The 17,674-nt window shown below is 49.0% G+C and overlaps 1 protein-coding gene across 1 annotated transcript in view; it reads left to right on the plus strand.

The window, feature by feature from the left end:
- Positions 1 to 17,674, plus strand: part of LOC113936457 (zinc finger protein 28) — an 80,435-nt gene that overhangs the window by 20,336 nt on the left and 42,425 nt on the right. Inside the window, exons 2-3 of the mRNA XM_035724929.1 lie at positions 9,055 to 9,173; positions 10,085 to 10,224. The gene's annotated coding sequence lies outside the window, so the exon portion shown is untranslated. The remainder of the gene's footprint in view (positions 1 to 9,054; positions 9,174 to 10,084; positions 10,225 to 17,674) is intronic.

Genomic DNA, 17,674 nt, shown 5'->3' on the forward strand with positions numbered 1-17,674 from the left:
TAAGACCTACAGTGAGAGTGACAGGGTGTAGATCCTAGGGAAGAGACAGAGAGACCGGAACCCAGCAGGCAAGGTCACTGCCACAGAGTGTCACCCCTTGCCCTCCCACTGTGTCCTCAGAAGCAGATGTTGCTATTATCACTGAGAACCACTGCGTGCTGGCAATGACTCATTTCTATTCCCTGCCTCCCCAGCCATACCCCTAGCTTTAAGGTGATGTAATTAACCTGGTCTTTATTGTCACACAGTCCAGAGCAGTCTGAGGTAAGAAAGGGAGTGGTCCTTAGAACATTACAGGTGCCATGTGCAGACCTAACCACATCCATGAAGCTGGGCAGCTTTCCCTGAGCTGCCAGTAGACACACTGCAGGTCTCCTTGGCCATAGCAGGTCAGTTCCTGGTCACTATACACTTAGGGCCCCATGGCTTCTCCCTGTCAGAGGAGGGGTTCTGCCGAAAGGTCATATCTGTCAGGAGGACTTACTTCCATGGTCTGCAGGGAAAGAGCATCTCCATGAGTGGGCACTGCAGGCTGGGATCAGAAGAGGCCCACCCACGCCCCTTCTGCAGCATTTCTTTCCACCGTGATGCTTCCAGTACTGGTGGAGGCTCAAGCTGAGCCTCTCCCCATGTCACCCATGTCACAGCTTTCATCCAGGGTGCTTCCTTGGTGTGTAGCCAGGTGTCTTTGAAGACGTGTGCATGCGTGTCACTGAGGTAGGCTTTCCAGTTTTCAGGGCTGCCTGGTGGTCTTAGCCTGTGACCCCAGTGGTACAGATAAACTCCGCTCAGATAGCAGCCCCTCCTCCACTCCATGCTTCATGATGACCTTGGCATGGGTTGGGTACTTTTTGTTTTTTTTTTAAGATTTTATTTATTTGACAGAGAGAGACACAGCAAGAGAAAGAATACAAGCAGTGGGAGTGGGAGAGGGAGAAGCAGGCTTCCCGCCGAGGAGGGAGCCCGACGTGGGGCTCGATCCCAGGACCTGGAATCATGACCTGAGCTGAAGGCAGACACTTAACAACTGAGCCACCCAGGCGCCCCTGGGTTGGGTACTTCTTCACAAGTGTGTGTCTGGCACACCCAGGAATGATTCCTTGGGCTCCAGGGCAGGGCAAAGAGACTGATAATTGGGTGAGAAGGGAGCCCAGCTAGGCCACAGCACAGGGGTGCCTGCCCGCAGACGAATCCACAGGATAGGTGCATGCAAAGGAGAGGCAGCTTCTCCCATTAGCCTGTCTGCAAATGGGATTCTCTCAGGCCTCAGTGCTAGTGACAGGAGTGCCAAACTGGGTGGAAAGCTGGTAACACCAGGGCTTCAAATCCCCAGAGGGGACAAGTGCCCACCCACCTCTAAAATCTTGCATTTCAAGATAGTGAGCTACGCAGGGAATGTGCTAGTTTCCTATTGCTGCCGTAACAAATTACCATAAACCAACCGAATGGCTTAAAACAACATAAATTTACTCTTCCAATTCTAGAGGCCAGAAGTGTGAAAGTAAGTAGCTGGGCTAAAATCAAGGTGTCACCATACTGTTTTCTTCTGAGGCTGTAGGAGAGAATCTGTTCATTACCTTTTCCAGGTCGTTGAGGAAGAATGACTTCCTTCCTCACATCACTCCAACCTCTTGCTTCTGTTGCTGCATCTCCTACTTCCTCCTTTGACTTTCTTGTTCCACAAAAATGTGGTTTTCACTGACATTTAATTTTCAGATAGCAGAGGAACCTAAAACTTTTTTTTTAGGGGGAAAGTAATTTCAGATCATAATTACTACTACTCTTTTTTAAATTGTGGTTAAATATATATAACACAATATTTGTCATTTTAACCATTTTTTAAAGATTTTATTTATTTATTTATTTGAGAGAGAGAGAGAGAAACAGCATGAGAGGGGAGAACGTCAGAGGGAGAAGCAGGCTCCCCGCTGAGCCGGGAGCCCGATGTGGGACTCAATCCCGGGACTCCAGGATCATGACCTGGGCCGAAGGCAGTCGCTTAACCAACTGAGCCACCCAGGCGCCCATTTTAACCATTTTTAAGTGTACAATCCCATGACGTTAATTACATTCATCATGTTCTAAAACCATCACCACTACCTATTTCCAAAAGTTTTCCATCACCCAAACAGCAACTCTGTACCCATTTTTTTAAAAGATTTATTTATTTATTTGAGAGAGAGAATGAGATAGAGAGAGAGAGCACATGAGAGGGGGGAGGGTCAGAGGGAGAAGCAGACGCCCCGCCGAGCAGGGAGCCCGATGCGGGACTCGATGCGGGACTCGATGCGGGACTCGATGCAGGTCTCGATCCCGGGACTCCAGGATCCTGACCCGAGTCGAAGGCAGCGGCTCAACCGACTGAGCCACCCAGGCGCCCCAGCTCTGTACCCATTAAACAATAACTCCCCATCCCCCTGCCCTGGCCCCTGGTAACTTCTAACCTACCACCCACCGATGACTTTGCTGATTCTAGTGATTTCCTTTAACTGCCCCTGTCCTTTTGTGTCTGGATTATTTCACTTAGCATAATGTTTTCAAGCTTCATCCATGTTTTTTTTTTTTTTTAAAGATTTTATTTGTTTATTTGAGACAGCGAGAAAGCGAGAGCACATGAGAGGGGGGAGGGTCAGAGGGAGAAGCAGACCCCCCGCTGAGCGGGGAGCCCGATGCGGGACTCGATCCTGGGACTCCAGGATCATGACTTGAGCCGAAGGCAGTCACTTAACCAACTGAGCCACCCAGGCGCCCAAGGTTCATCCATGTTTTAACACTTACCAGTACTTCATTCTTTTAATAGGTGAATGGTATCCCATTGTATGCACATAACACATTTTGTCCATTCATCTGCTCATGGACTCTTGGGTTGCTTCTACCTTTTTCGCTATTATGATTAATGAGCAATGAACACTGGCATACAAATATCTGCTTGAGTCCCTGTTTTCAAATCTCTGGGTATGTATCTAGGAGTGAAGCTGCTGGGTGATGTGGTAATTCTATCTTTAACTTTTTGAGAAACTGCCAAACTATTTTCCATAATGGCTGTGCCATTTTACATTCCATCCAGCAGCATATGAGGTTCCCGTTTTTCCACACTCTAACCATTCTTTTTCTTTTTTTTTTTCATGATAGCAATCCTAGTAGGTTTGAAATGGTATCTCATGTTTTGATTTGCATTCCTCTAATGACTAATGAGTTGAGCATCTTTTCATGTGCTTATTGGCCATATGAATATCTTGTTTAGAGAAATGTCTGTTCAAATTCTTTGTCCATTTTTTAATTGGGTTGTTTATCTTTTTGTTATTAAGTTCTTGATGTATTTTGGATAGTAAGCCTTATCAGATATATGATTTGCCAATATATTCTCCTATTCTATTGGTTGGTTTTTCACTGTGTTTGTAATGAATACCCTTTGATGTACAAACATTTTAAATTTTGACGAAGTCCAATTTATCTTTTATAAAATTTATTTTAATTCTTTTAGAGAGGGAGGGGGAGGGACAGAGGGAGAGGGAGAGAGAGAATCTTAAGCAGGCTCTCCACCCAGTGTGGAGCCCGACACAGGCCTCGATCTCACAACTCTTGAGATCATGACCTACTCCAAAATCAAGAGTCAGACACTTAACCAACTAAGCCACCCAGGTGCCCCCAGTTTATATATTTTTTTAAATTTTGTTACTTAACTTTTGGTGTCACAAATCCGAGGTCGTATGAAAGGTCACTGAGATTTATCCTTATGTTTTCTTCTAAGAATTTTATGGTTTTAGCTCTTATATTTATGTTGTTGATTCATTTTGAGTTAATTTTTTGTTTTTAAGACTTTAATGATTTTATTTATTTGAGAGGGAGCGTGAGAGAGAGCATGAGCAGGGGAGAGGGGGAGAGGGAGAAGCAGGCCCCCTGCTGAGCAGGGAGCCCAACATGGGGCTCAATCCCAGGACCTGAGGATCATGACCTGAGCCAAAGGCAGACGCTTAACTGACTGGGCCACCCAGGCACCCCGAGTTAATTTTTTTTTTTAAAGATTTTATTTATTTATTTGACAGAGAGAGACACAGCAAGAGAGGAAACATAAGCAGGGGGAGTGGGAGAGGGAGAAGCAGGCTTCCCTCGGAGCAGGGAGCCCGGTGCGGGGCTCGATCCCAGGACCCGGGGATCATGACCTGAGCCGAAGGCAGACGCTTAACGACTGAGCCACCCAGGTGCCCCCCGAGTTAATTTTTTGTATATGGTGTGAGTTAGGGCTACAACTTCATTATTTTGCATGAGGATATCCAGTTGTCTCAGCACCATCTTTTGAAGATTCAGTACTAATTGAATGGCCTTGACACCCTTGTAAAAAATCAATTAGCAATAGTTGTATGGGTTTTGTATCAGTTTACTTCTGGATTTTCAAGTCTATTCCATTGGTGTATATGTCTATCTGTATGCCACTATCCACTGTTTTGATTACTATAGCTTTGTAGTAAGTTTTGAAATCAGAAAGTGTGAGTGCTCCAACTTCGTTTTTTTTTTTTTTTTTAAGATTTTATTTATTTGACAGAGAGAGACACAGCGAGAGAGGGAACACAAGCAGGGGGAGCAGGAGAGGGAGAAGCAGGCTTCCCGCTGTGCAGGGACCCCCCCCCCCCCCAACGCGGGGCTCGATCCCAGGACCCTGGGACCATGACCCGAGCCGAAGGCAGACGCCCAACGACTGAGCCACCCAGGTGACCCGCTCCAACTTTGTTCTTTTTCAGGTTTGTTTTGGCTGTTTGGGTCCCTTTGCAGTTTCATATGAATTTGAGGATCAGCTTTTTTCATTTCTGCAAAAAAAAAAAGGCTGTTGGAATTCTGATGAGGATTGCATTGAATCTGTAGTTTTGGGTAGCATTGACATTTTAACAACATTAAGTCTACCTATCCATTAATATGGGGTGACTTTCCACTTATTTAGATATTTTTAACTTCTCTCAATAATGTTTTCTAGTTTTCAGTGTACACGTATTTCATCTCTTTGCTTCAATGTATTCTTATAGCTATTTTATTCTTTTAGATGTTATTGTAAATATAGCTTTCTTAATTTCCTTTTCAGATTGTACATTGCTGGTATATAGGAATACACAGATTTTTTTTAATCATTCTTTTTTTTTAAGATTTTATTTATTTATTAGAGAGTGAGCGAGAGAGAAACAGTATGAGAGGGGAGAGAGTCAGAGGGAAAAGCAGGCTCCCCACTGAGCTGGGATCCTGATGTGGGACTTGATCCCAGGACTCCGGGATCATGACCTGAGCCGAAGGCAGTCGCTTAACCAACTGAGCCACGCAGGCGCCGAACACACAGATTTTTATGTGTTGATCCTGTACCCTACAACTTTGCTAAATTTGTTTATTAGCTCCAGTAGCTTTCTTATGGATTCTTTGGGATTTTCATGTCATTTGTGTATAGAGATAGTTTTACTTCCTCCTTTCTAATCAGGATGCCTTTTATTTCTGTTTCTTACCCGATTTCTCTGCCAAGAACTTCCAGTACAACGTCAAATAGCAGTGATGAAAGTGAGCATTCTTGCCTCATTCCTTATCTTAGTGGGTAAGCTTTCTGTCTTTCACCATTAGGTATAATGTTAGCTGCAGATTTCTCATAGATGCCCTTTATCATGTTGAAATAATTCCCTTATATTGCTAGTTCTCTGAGAGTTTTTGTCATGAAAAGGTATTGGATTTCCTTTGACCTTCTTGCTTCTCTCTTATAAGAATGTTTGTGATTCCATTTAGGGCCCACCTGAATAGTCCACAATAATATCCCCATTCTAAGATCCTTAACCTAATCACATTTGTAACATCTTTTTGTGTGTGTGACATCCCTCTTGCCAAATAAAGTAACATACTCACAGGTTCAGGGATTCAGGTGTGAGCATCTTGAAAAGGTGGAGGGGTGGGGAGGGCTTGATTATGCTGACCAGGAAGGAGAAGCTGAATTGAAGGACCTGAAAGCAACAGGGGGAAAGTAGAATGGGTCAGATGTGGAGGCTCGGCTCGAGGAGGGTGGGAGACAGCTAATGCTCAGGAGTCAGATGAGAGGTAGTTTGGGTCTAGAAGATGGTAGGAATGAGATACAGCTATTGGACTTAGAGGCACTGGTCAAGCACCAGCCTAACCCAGCCCCGAAGTCATTCCCATACCTAGCTCACACTCTGTATGCCTGCAGGAACCTGCCATGGTGGAGTCCTATCAACCCAGGTGAGCAGCTAGGGCTCCTTGCATTGTTCCAGCTGGATGACCACACAGTAGTCCAGTACACCCCTCCTGGAGTTCCACAACAGGTCACAGGGCAAGCATGACAGATGTGAAGGAAATAAAATGGAACCTCACAAGATAAAACATCCAAGAAAAGTTTTGCAAAAATAACCTTATAGGTCCAATAAACAATGACCATAAAAGTATGGAGTGCTTGGCAAGGAACAGTCTCCGGAACCTCCTACTGGAGTCAGGGGACTAAAACCCAGATGCAGAAGGGCCTTGGTCCCAGCGGACTCAACAGGCAGACCCACTGGACAGAGTTGGAAAGACATTTACCAACAAGATCATGGTCAGCAAGCGAAGCCTGGTGCCCAGCCCCAAGTCCAAAAACACCCCCACAGGGAACCCAAGAATGTCCTTAGAGTGACATCATGGACCAGGCCCCTCTGGCCCCTGAAGGGCCCCTACTCCTCCTGAGAGAAACCACAGCAATGTCATCACGGGTCACCAAACCTTGCAACAACGGCATGTGGGCAGCTGACTGTGCTGTGAGTTCTGGGTGTGTGACCCAGGCCTCTAGTTCTTGTCTTAACAGCTTCCTCCCTGATACTCCCCCTGGAATCTCTCCCCAGTACACTCAGCGACTTCCCCCAGGGCTCCACATCTGAGACACACTAGGGCTTGATCCCACGCTGGGCCCCTATGCTGGCCCTGATAGGTTTTGGACAGTCTTTCTGTCACATCCTGGGGCCCTGCCTTATCTGTTCCAATGTTTTGTTTTTTTTTACCCCAGACTTCTTAGAGATCCCTCCGCACATAGCAGCCAGAGGGACTGTAGGCAAAAGGCAATTGGTATCCGCAAATCTATGGGAAGCCAAGCCTCCTTCCAACTGCATCTGTGATTGTTACCCTTAGTCCCCATTCTGTGCCCACCTTCACGTAGCTCCCCAGTCCTGACCTCAGTGACCCTTCCCTCCATCCAGTGGCCATCTGTAACCAAGGCCCTTAGATCCTCCTTCCTAAATCTGGCCCAAGCCCTCAGCCCATCACTCCAAGACACTTCCGGCCAGCCCTTTCTCAAGAACACCAGATTCAGGGCGCCTGGGTGGCTCAGTCGTTGGGCGTCTGCCTTCGGCTCAGGTCATGGTCCCAGGGTCCTGGGATCGAGCCCCGCGTCAAGGTCTCTGCTCCGCGGGGAGCTTGCTTCTCCCTCTCCCACTCCCTCTGCTTGTGTTCCCTCTCTCGCTGTCTCTCTCTCTGTCGAATAAATGAATGAAATCTTTAAAAAACAAAAACAAAACAAAAAAACGCCAGATCTCTGAGTCTTGCCCACAACACCTTTCCACTCAGATGTCTCCAGGCAGCTCAGACACAATCCCAACTCCTGCTTTTCCTTTGGGACCTGCTCCTCTTTCCCCTTTCCCATGTGTCTGGAAGGCAGTTCCATTCTTTCAACTGCTCAGGCTAAAAACCTGGAGTCCTCTGGACCTCTCATCTCTTTCTCACCCCTCTTTGATCCATCAGCAAATCCAGATGGCTCTGCCTGCAGAAGAGATCCAGAATCTGACTACTTCTCCTACATCTTTTTGCCACCACCACCCTAGTCCATGCTGCCACCACCGCTTGCCTCCATAATTGCAGGTGCCTTCTTCCTCTGTCCTCACCCACCTCCACCTTCATCTGGTCCCCCATCACTTCTGCACATGGAAACTAAAGGTATACTGCTCAAATTAGATCAGGTCCCTCCTCTGTTCACAGATCTTCTCCGCTCATGGGGCCCTCAGAATAAAGGCCTAGCATGAAACCTCCCCTGGAGCTTTCTGGTCCCACCATAAGTAAAGGACTTAAAGTTTCCCTAATGCCTTCCTCTTTGGATGGCCTCCAAGCCTTTGCACATGCAGGTCCCTCTGCCTGGAACAACTTCCATGCTTCCTTCCAAGGCCGCTAAAAATGGGGTGCGCACACCCACTGTCCCAGCCTGGAGGGAAAACGACGACCCCAGGCAGGACGCCCCCAGTTTCGCTTTTAGGACACTGGGGCTTGGAATCCCGTTAGGCGGAGCTTGGGAGACCTTCCCTTACCCATGTCAAGTCCACCAGGGCTGTCTCGGACGGGGACCCGGCGCAATGGGCCCAGTCTGGCCTAGGGGCCAGGTCCTTTCTGACGATGCCGCTGGCGAGCCTCACACGTGCCTTAGGTCAACCTACCCGCCGGACCTCAGTTCCCGACATCCCTCGCGGTGCCGCTTGGTCCTTGTCAGGGTGACCCGGAACCACGGTCCCCGCGGAAATCGGATTTACGGTGTGAACTACACTGCCCGGAAGACGCTGCGCTGTGCGGGGCATGTCCGTGCGTCCCGCGCCGGGCGAGGGCGGAGCGTTGGCGTCGCCCTGAGGTTTTTCTCTCGACTTGCTGTGCGCCTGTTCGCGGGCCCTGATCCCTGGGCTGGGGACGCGTTCTGGAAACTATAGGGCGTCGGCGCCCAGGGCTTGAGGCGCTCCAAGTGTGGAAGGCGGGGACGGCCCTTTCCGGGGCCTTTGCGCCTGCGGGCGGGGCCGACGAGCTGCCATCCCCACCTTCGCGAGCCTCGGTGTTCTCGGAAGTGGAATGGACCGCCCTCGGGGATGTCCGCCGACTTCCGCTAGAGCCCGTCCAACCCGGGGACCTTCCCAGAAGAGGCGCGCTGGCCGTGTTTCCACCGCTCTGAGCGGCGGACGAGGCTCGGAGGCGCTGGCGGCCCGCCGCCCGGGCTCCACCCGCCGAGGGGGAACTGAGGGCGGGGGAGGTCTTTTTCAGCGGTCAGCCCCTAACGCGCCGCTTCTCCTCGGTCCCCAGGGGCTCACCATGGGAACAGCGGCGCCACCAGAAGTCTTTGGAGAGTGAAGGGTCCTGCTTACAGAAGCCCGGCAGTACCCTTAACCCCAGGGTCCTGGAGCCCCAACGTTAGTGAATGAGTGAGTGTGCCGTGCGATTCCTGCCGGTTCCATTTCTTCGTCTGCGATGATGGGAGTCACTCTCATTCTGTGCCTTTGTGTCCCACGTTACTGGACAGTGTGCTGCCAAAAAAAGAGGGGGAGGGGCTTGAAAGGGTTTTTCATGCTTGGAGACAAAGACATGCAGAGCCTTGTTTGTGAGCTTGAACTGGGAGCCATCAGGGCACCCCAGATCCTTCTTACATCTGGTGAGGAAAAAGAACCTGATAGGAGAATTCAGGGTGCAGCTTAGGCTTTCTTTAAGGAGACTAAACGCTGGCTCTTTATTCTTACTCTACTCTTAACTGGTTTCTTTGTCTGGTGTGTGAACAGACTGAGGGGCAAGGGCCAAAGCAGGGAGGCCAGAGAGGAGGCTTCAGCAATAGTCCAGGCATGTAATGAGCCCTAGACCAGGGAGGTGGCTCTGGGTCAGACTTGGGAGATGGTGGACCCAGGGAGGACAGATTGTGAGAGCGTGTGACAGGGAAGGGTCCAGGGAGGTTCTGCACACTACTGAGGCTCCACAGTGGGACTCAGGCCTTGTAGGCATGCTGCTATAGAATGACGGTTCGGTCTGCTGCAAGTGCAGGGGTCAGGATGTGTTATCCACAGTGACAGTGGAGCTAGTGGGACCTGAAGGGCCGTCCTGTGGCGGAACAGGTGGGGACACACCTGGTAAGGCGTTAGGACAGGCAAAGGCAGAGGTGTAAGAGGGCCAGGGGTATTTGGGAATCCAGGTGTTTGTAGCTGAGAGATGGAGCAGAGAGGACCGTGACAGGTGGGGAAGGCCTTGAACGAAGGGCCAGGGGTAGCCCCTAGCCCTGAGTGCCCCCCCCCATTGGCGGTTTTGTTGCAAGATCAACTGGAAATTGGTTCTTGGCTATTATTCCCAGGGTCACTGGCTGCCACGTGCAGAGTCACCTGGGGAGAGTTGAGAGGGCTGATCCAAGGACATAGACGAAAGAAGAAGACCTAGGGGTGTGAGAAAGGAGCTGTCACAAACTGATGAGTCTGTCATGAGTCAGGCAGAACAGTGAGTACAACGGCTTGGTGCTGGGGCCCTAGGGGAAGTTTGTGCACCTGGGGCTATTTTTGTCATAGGTCACACTGTGGGGAGTGTCCAGGGAACCATCTGGAAATAGGGCATATACAGATTGGCATATACAGATTGGACGATATCCATTTCCCCTCCTACTTTATGATGCAGTGGCTGCAGTGCAGTGGCCAGTGGGTCTTGGGAGAAGGAGAAGGCCCTGATGCTGGTACACTAGCGTTCCTTCTGAGGAGTTAGGGGTTATAGCTGAGAGGTGTTATAGGGGAGAGGGTTGCCAGGGGAGAGAGGAAGGTGCCCTGGGTTCTAGGCCTGGGGCTCGAAGATATCCACTCATGTGCCCTGAAGGACCAGCTGTCTTCCTCACTGCAAGGCCTGGTGACCCAAGGATGTGGCCATGTACCTCTAGGGAGGAGTGGAGACTCTTCACTGGCCCAGAAGATCCTGTACCAGGACGTGATGTTGGATGACTTCATGTTCACAGCCTTACTGAGTGAATCTCCTGCCTCTCCTTATGTGTTCTTTTTCAGAGTTGTGGGCACTCACTTGTGCTGTCCCTGAGTCACTCCACCTTTGCTGCCCCAGGCTTGTGGTGGCTTGGGGAGAAAGGTCAAGGTTCTCTCCATCTTTCCAACAAGCCATTGGGTTTGGCTCCATAGCAGGGTGTCTCTGTGCCATGGATTCTGCTTTCTTTCTCCAGCAGATACTTCCTTAGAATTGCCACTGCCAGTCTCTGGGGGTCCTGTTGTCATTGCTTGCAAAGGATAGATTGAACGAAGGGCCAGGAGCAGCCCCTGGCTATTCCTGAAAAACCCCTCTCAAAGTTTCCTTTTGTGACATCCTTCCTGCTTCCTTCTCACTAATGGTAAAGATGAAGCCAGCTTCTTGACTTCCGCAGATGGGTCAACAGTCAGGGCAGGCCCCTTTACCTGCCCTGTCCTCCACAGGACTCGTGGCCACTCCATCCCACAAGGTCATTTTGCCAGAGCATGACCTGGAGTTCTGGTTATCTAGCTGGGAAGATGCAATTCTAGCCATTACAACAGAGTCCCAGAAGAGGTGGGCCTTGCTGAGTGAAATTCAGGTATGGGCTGAGGCCTGGTCTAGGTTGAATTGTGGCTGGCCATGGTCCTGTACCACATCACTGTCCTGTTGCCAAAGTCACTGTCCCAACCTCAGTCCAACTTCTTATACCTTTCGGAACATTCTGTCCTCTTGCCTCCTCTTCCTGATGTCTAGTTCCCACCTCTCCTTCCTCACGTTTCATCTTGTAACTACTCTCCCTATGTCTGGTCCTCCAGTGTTGGCTTCTGTTTAGCTGTTAGGATATGTTCATGTTTTGGTAAATAACCCTTGGAAGCCTAATCCTAAGAAGTGACTGGATATTACATCCGTGTCTGGGCTCTTCCTGTGCAGCGTTTGCCTGTCCCAGCATCCCTACTTCATTGTGTTTGCAGAGGGTGAGCAGCAGATCCTGCCAGCCACATTGAATCTTTGACCCTGTTGAGATGTTTTGCACTGGCCTGGCCAGAGCCTGTACCAACAGGACTTGCTCTTTTCCCCCTGATCCTGGCCCCCTTCGTTTCTCATGAACCCAGGGAATCAGTTCTTAGCTTATTAGATACCACTTAATGATGGATCCATCCTCACCCACCTACCATGACCTACAGAAAGGGCATTTCCCTATTTTCAGGTAATTCATGTGGAAGGGAAGATAAGGAGACACTGTTGGAATAAGATGTTTCTAGAAAAGTCGTATCGCAGGTCTGGACTCCCAGTGCGGGTCCTTCTAGCCAGAAGGTCCACCCCTATAACCCAGGTGGTTAAGTCTTCAGAGACTTTGTCCCTGGAGAAGCATAGAAACAGACCTGGGCAGAAACTGCACACGTGTGGGGCGTGCAGGAGAGAATTCTGGTTCCACTTAAACCTTCCACTGAAACAGCTGACTTCAGTATGGAGAGAAACCTCTCACCTGTGATGAGTGCATGCTACAGAAAAGCTGTGCACATGTAAGGATGTCCTAGACAGCCATGACCTAAGACCCACCCACCCGCGGTGATAGGAAGCCGTTAAGGAGCACCAAGCTCAGGAAGGCCTTCCCACCCAGCCCCAATATTGGGCAGTTCCCAAAGTCCACACTGCAGAGAAGCCCTTCAAATGCAGCAAATGGGGGACAGCCTTCGTGAAGAGCTCCACCCTCCTTAGCCACCTGACTCACCCTGAAGAGAGACTATATAGATGTCCAGCAAATAGAAATGTCTGCAAGAAGAAATCAGTGCTTGTTAGTCACCAAAAAATTCACACTAGAGAAATATCCTATGTGAGTCAGGAGAGTAGGAAGAACTTCAGCCACACATGTAAACTGAAAAAGCATGAGAAAATTCACTCTGGGAAAAGGCCTTACAAGTGCATGGAGTGCGGAAAAGCTTTCTGCCAAAGTTATACTCTAAATCAGCAGCAGAAGGTTCATGCTGGTGAAAGGCCCTGAGTGTAGCAAATGTGGGAAAGCCTTTGGCCACGTGTCTAACCTTATGCAGTACCAGAAGGTTCACACTGGAGAAGGGCCCTGTGAGTGCAGCCATTGTGGGAGAGCCTTTAGTGAAACCCGAGCCCTTGTTCAGTGCCAGATTGTTTACATCAAAGAAAGGCCATGTGAATGTGGCAAATGTGGGAAAGCCTTCAACCACCAATTCCACATAATTCCACACCAGATGTTGCAAACAAGAAAGGCCTATGAGTGCACCAAATGTGGCAAAGCCTTGGGGCACCTGGGTGGCTCAGTCAGTTAAGCATCTGCCTTCAGCTCGCGTCATGCTCTCAGGGTCCTGGGATTGAGCCCTGCGTCGGGCTCCTTACTCAGCAGGGAGTCTGCTTCTCCCCCTCCCTCTGCCCTTTTCTCCTGCTTGTGCTGTCTCTCTTTCTCTCAGATAAATAAGTAAAATATATATATATTTTTAGAATGTGGCAAAGCCTTGAGCCAGGGTGTCTACTTTGTTCTGCATGATAGAGTTCATGCTAGAGAAGGCCCTTACAAGTGTACTAAATGTGGGAAAACTTAGCCAGCCCTCCACCCTTATTCACCATGAAAAAGCTCACACTAGAGAAAGGTCTTGCAAGTGCAGCGAGTGTGGGAAAGCCTTTAGCTGCAGATTTAATTTCATTAAACACCAGAGTTCACACCAGATAAAGCCTTTAGGATTGCAGTCAGTGTCAAAAAGCTTTCAGCCCAGGCGGCACGTTGCTCAGCTCCAGTGCATGAGAGGAAGGCACATGAGTGCAGTAAATCTAGAAAAGGGTGGTTTACCACTGTGGCTTCATTCAGCATGAAAGGAATCACAGCTAGGATGAGCCCTGCATGCGCAGCGTTCATGAGGTAACTTCCAGCAGCCGTTAAACCTTATGCACCAGAACACTCCCCTGAGGAAGTGATCTGCATGTGGATGTTTGGTGGTCACCCCACACACGTGCCATGGACCCCCACCGAAATTTACTTCCGAAGCTGATGCTGTATACACCAAGAGAATTTATTTATTTTTATTTTATTTTTTTAAAGATTTTATTTATTTATTCATGAGAGACAGAGCGAGAGAGAAAGAGAGAGAGAGAGAGAGAGAGAGGCAGAGGGAGAAGCAGGCTCCCAAGGAGCAGGGAGCCCGATGCGGGACTCGATACCAGGACCCTGGGATCATGACCTGAGCCGAAGGCAGACGCCCAACCATCTGAGCCACCCAGGCGCCCGAGAATTTATTTATTTTTAAAGATTCTATTTATTTATTTGACAGAGATATAGTGACAGAGGGAACACAAGCAGGGGGAGTGGGAGAGAGAGAAGCAGGCTCCCCGCAGAGCAGGGAGCCCGATGCGGGGCTCGATCCCGGGACCCTGGGACCATGACCTGAGCGGAAGGCAGACGCTTAACGACTGAGCCACCCAGGCGCCCCATACCAAGAGAATTTAAGAGAAAGTTTATTCACACAGAGGACTCCTGGGGAGATCTGGACAGTCACAAGCAGGTCTAGGCTGACTGTGCAGAGCAGCAGGTCCGGGGGAGTGGGTTGGACCTTGGTGGCTAAGGGAAGGAGCTGGGGAAAAGTTGCTGCATGGAGGCTGGAGACTTGTGACATTTAAGGTGCCAAAGGAGAAGGAGCATGCAAACTTGCCTGTCAAACCTGTCCATATAAGGAGCCAAAAGGGAAAGGGAACATGAGGTTTAGAAAGAAGTCAGCGGTCAAGCATCAGAAATGGAGTCAAACTCTTTAATGCAGCAGGAAAGCCTCTGTTGTCTGGTTGTGTTGTGTCTGTGATCTGCCGGCATCTGGACAAGCATCTGTGGCGCCTGGACTGTGCTGTGGTCATGCCTGTGTTGCTCAGGGAAGTCTGCAGCTGAGCTCCCCTGGAGGGAATCCCCCTTGTCCTGAGCTGGGGTGGGGTTTCATATCTATCATCCATGACTGTGTTAGGTATGGACACATGCCAGCTCTGGACAAGGGGACCTGAGGAGTCTCTGGAGGGATTCTGGGAAAGTTTCCTCTCTTCGTAGATATCAACTCTGTGTGTAATAACCGTGATGAATTTCATGATCCTCTGAATTAACATTCAGACCAGCTTTCCTTTTTCTTTCCTTTCTCTTCCTTTCTTTCTCTTCTCTTCTTTTTTCCTCTAGTAGACTCCATGCCTAGTGTGGAGCCCAGTGTGGGGCTTGAACTTACGACCCTGAGATCAAAACCTGAGCTGAGATCAAGAGTCGGAGGCTTTTTTTTTTTTTTAAGATTTTATTTATTTATTTGACAGAGAGAGACAACAGTGAGAGAGGGAACACAAGCAGGGGGAGTGGGAGAGGGAGAAGCAGGCTCCCCACTGAGCAGGGAGCCCGATACAGGGCTCGATCCCAGGACCCTGGGATCATGACCTGAGCCGAAGGCAGACGCTTAACGACTGAGCCCCCCAGGCGCCCCAAGAGTCGGAGGCTTAACCCACTGAGCCACCCAGGCACCCCCAAACCAGCTTTCTCAGACTACTCTTGACTGATAATAAATGCCTTATTTTTAATTTTTTAAAATATTGTACTTATTTGTTTGTCAGCACAAGCAGGGGAGAATGGCAGGCAGAGGGTGAAGCAGGGTCCCTGCTGAGGAGGGAGCCCAGTGCGGGACTCAGTCCCAGGACCCTGGGATCATGACCTGAGCCAAAGGCAGATGCTTAAAGGACTGAGCCACCCAGCCATCCCATAAATGCCTTATTTTTAAAAATCATTTTAAATCTCCATTGCTGGGGTGCCTGGCTGGCTCAGTTAGTAGAGAATATAACTCTTGATCTTGGAGTTCTGAGTTCAAGCTCCACATTGGATATAGAGATGACTTAAAAAATAAAATCTCTATTGCTTTATTTATCATGAGGAAGATGTTGAGATATTGAGATCTGCCAGCATGAAAATGAGCAAGTTTTTTGGGGGGTCCCCGTAACATCTGCCTCAGGGGGGACTGCGGATTGCAGTGCATGCCTCTGTCCAGTTGTGACATTATTGTATTACTACCCCAGGCCTCCTATATGAAGAGCACTACACGCTGAAATTTGTGACCTTAGGTCAGAGTGACTTAGGAACCTGGAGCTCTTTGTGATAAAGGGGGTAGTTGATCCATTGTCAGAAATGAGAAAGAAGTGGGTTCCTTGTTAGAGCATTTCTCATTTCCCTAGAAGTGTTGAGGAGAAGCTGACTTCTGGGACATGACCAGGACCCATAACCCTGGGAGGCTGGACCCCTATGTGTAGGTATCACAATATAAGACCTGCATGGGCCAAGTGCGTGAGATATGTGGATAAAGAAACACCATGAAGGGGCGCCTGGGTGGCTCAGTCAGTAAAGCATCTGCCTTCTGCTTAGATCATGATCCTGGGATCAAGCCCCACATCAGACTCCCTGCTCAGTGGGGAGTATGCTTCTCCCTCTCCCTCTGCCCCCACCCTGTACTCTCTCTCTTTTTCTCTCAAATAATGAAATAATCTTAAAAGGGGGGGGCACCATGAAGTTACAGAGAGAGGAGGGTCCCTGAAAAACTAGAGGGGACATAGTCTGTTTAAAGGGACTCACCTGGGGCGCCTGGGTGGCTCAGTCAGTTAAGTGTCTGCCTTCGGCTCAGGTCATGATCCCGGGGTCCTGGGATCGAGTCCGACGTTGGGCTGCCTTCTCGGTGGGAAGCCTGCTTCTCCCTCTCCCACTCCCCCTGCTTGTGTTCCCTCTCTCGCTGTCTCTCTGTCAAATAAATAAATAAAATCTTTAAAAAAATAAAGGGACTCACCTGCTCCATTGTCTATGGTCGTGCTGCATGGGGTGTGCAGAGCTTCCAGGACATGTAGACCTGTGTATATAAAGAGGAAAGAACTGAGTTACCTGGCTGGCTCAGTCAGTAGAGCATGTGGCTCTTGATATTGGGATCGTGAGTTCAGGCCTCATGTTGGACATAGAGTGTACTTTATAAAAGAAAAGAGAAGAGGAAAAAGAGAAAGAAAAGAAAGGACGGAAGGAAAGAGAAAGAAAGAAAAAAGGAAGTAAAATGGCCCTCCCAGTGTATAGAGAAAGAGAGAAATGGATCAATACACGGTCGCTCTGTATTCAGATGTTCAAGAAAAGACAGAGATATGGGTTTTTATGTAGAATGTCCTGATTTTATAAATGCTGGCGTCATTTATGTCAACATTGTTAATTTACATACAATAAAATTCTAATTTTTAATTTTTTTTAAAGATTTGTTTATTATTTGAGAGAGAAAGCGAGGGGAGGATGTGCTAAACATCCAGGTTCACAGCAGCCCTACTCCCAATTTCAAAGGGGGAAAGCACTTTATTGATATTATAAAAATCTAATTGAAACAGAAAGAAGGGAAATCTGCACACAGATGAGGACAATAGTAAGCAGTAAAGTAGAACAAGACAAATTACATTAAATTGGGTACTTAAAACATCCAACCTCATTAGCTGGGGAAGCCCCAGGGAGACAGCCATGCTGGACTTCTGACTGAGAGGCCTAAGTGGCGCGTCCTCCCCTCAGGTGAGACTTTCAACTGACCATCCCAATCAGGGCCGTATTTACAGGGCAAATGACGGGGTCTAAAGTTAAACATGTGTTTGCCTATGTGCAGTTTGAAGTGGGCTGCATTTCTATGTTATCATGTCTTTACATCTTCAAGGAGCCTGGGCCATATACTTGTCTCTCTTCCCAGATTCCATTCTGGGGGGCCAGCCCAGCCCAGAGCCAGAGGAGATACAAGGCAAAATTTATAGCTCTTAGTGTCCAGGTCGGAAAGACCGGTTCTGACCTGGAGGCCAGCTAATGTCAACTACCCAGACTCCCGAGGTTACTCGTGCAGCACAAGTCTCACAAACAACATTCTTTAGCCTACCTGCGTTTGTGCAAGTCAGGGTGGTGGGTTAGGCA

Source organism: Zalophus californianus, chromosome 17 (assembly GCF_009762305.2).
Source record: "Zalophus californianus isolate mZalCal1 chromosome 17, mZalCal1.pri.v2, whole genome shotgun sequence".
In the NCBI taxonomy this organism is placed as follows: Eukaryota; Metazoa; Chordata; class Mammalia; order Carnivora; family Otariidae; genus Zalophus; species Zalophus californianus.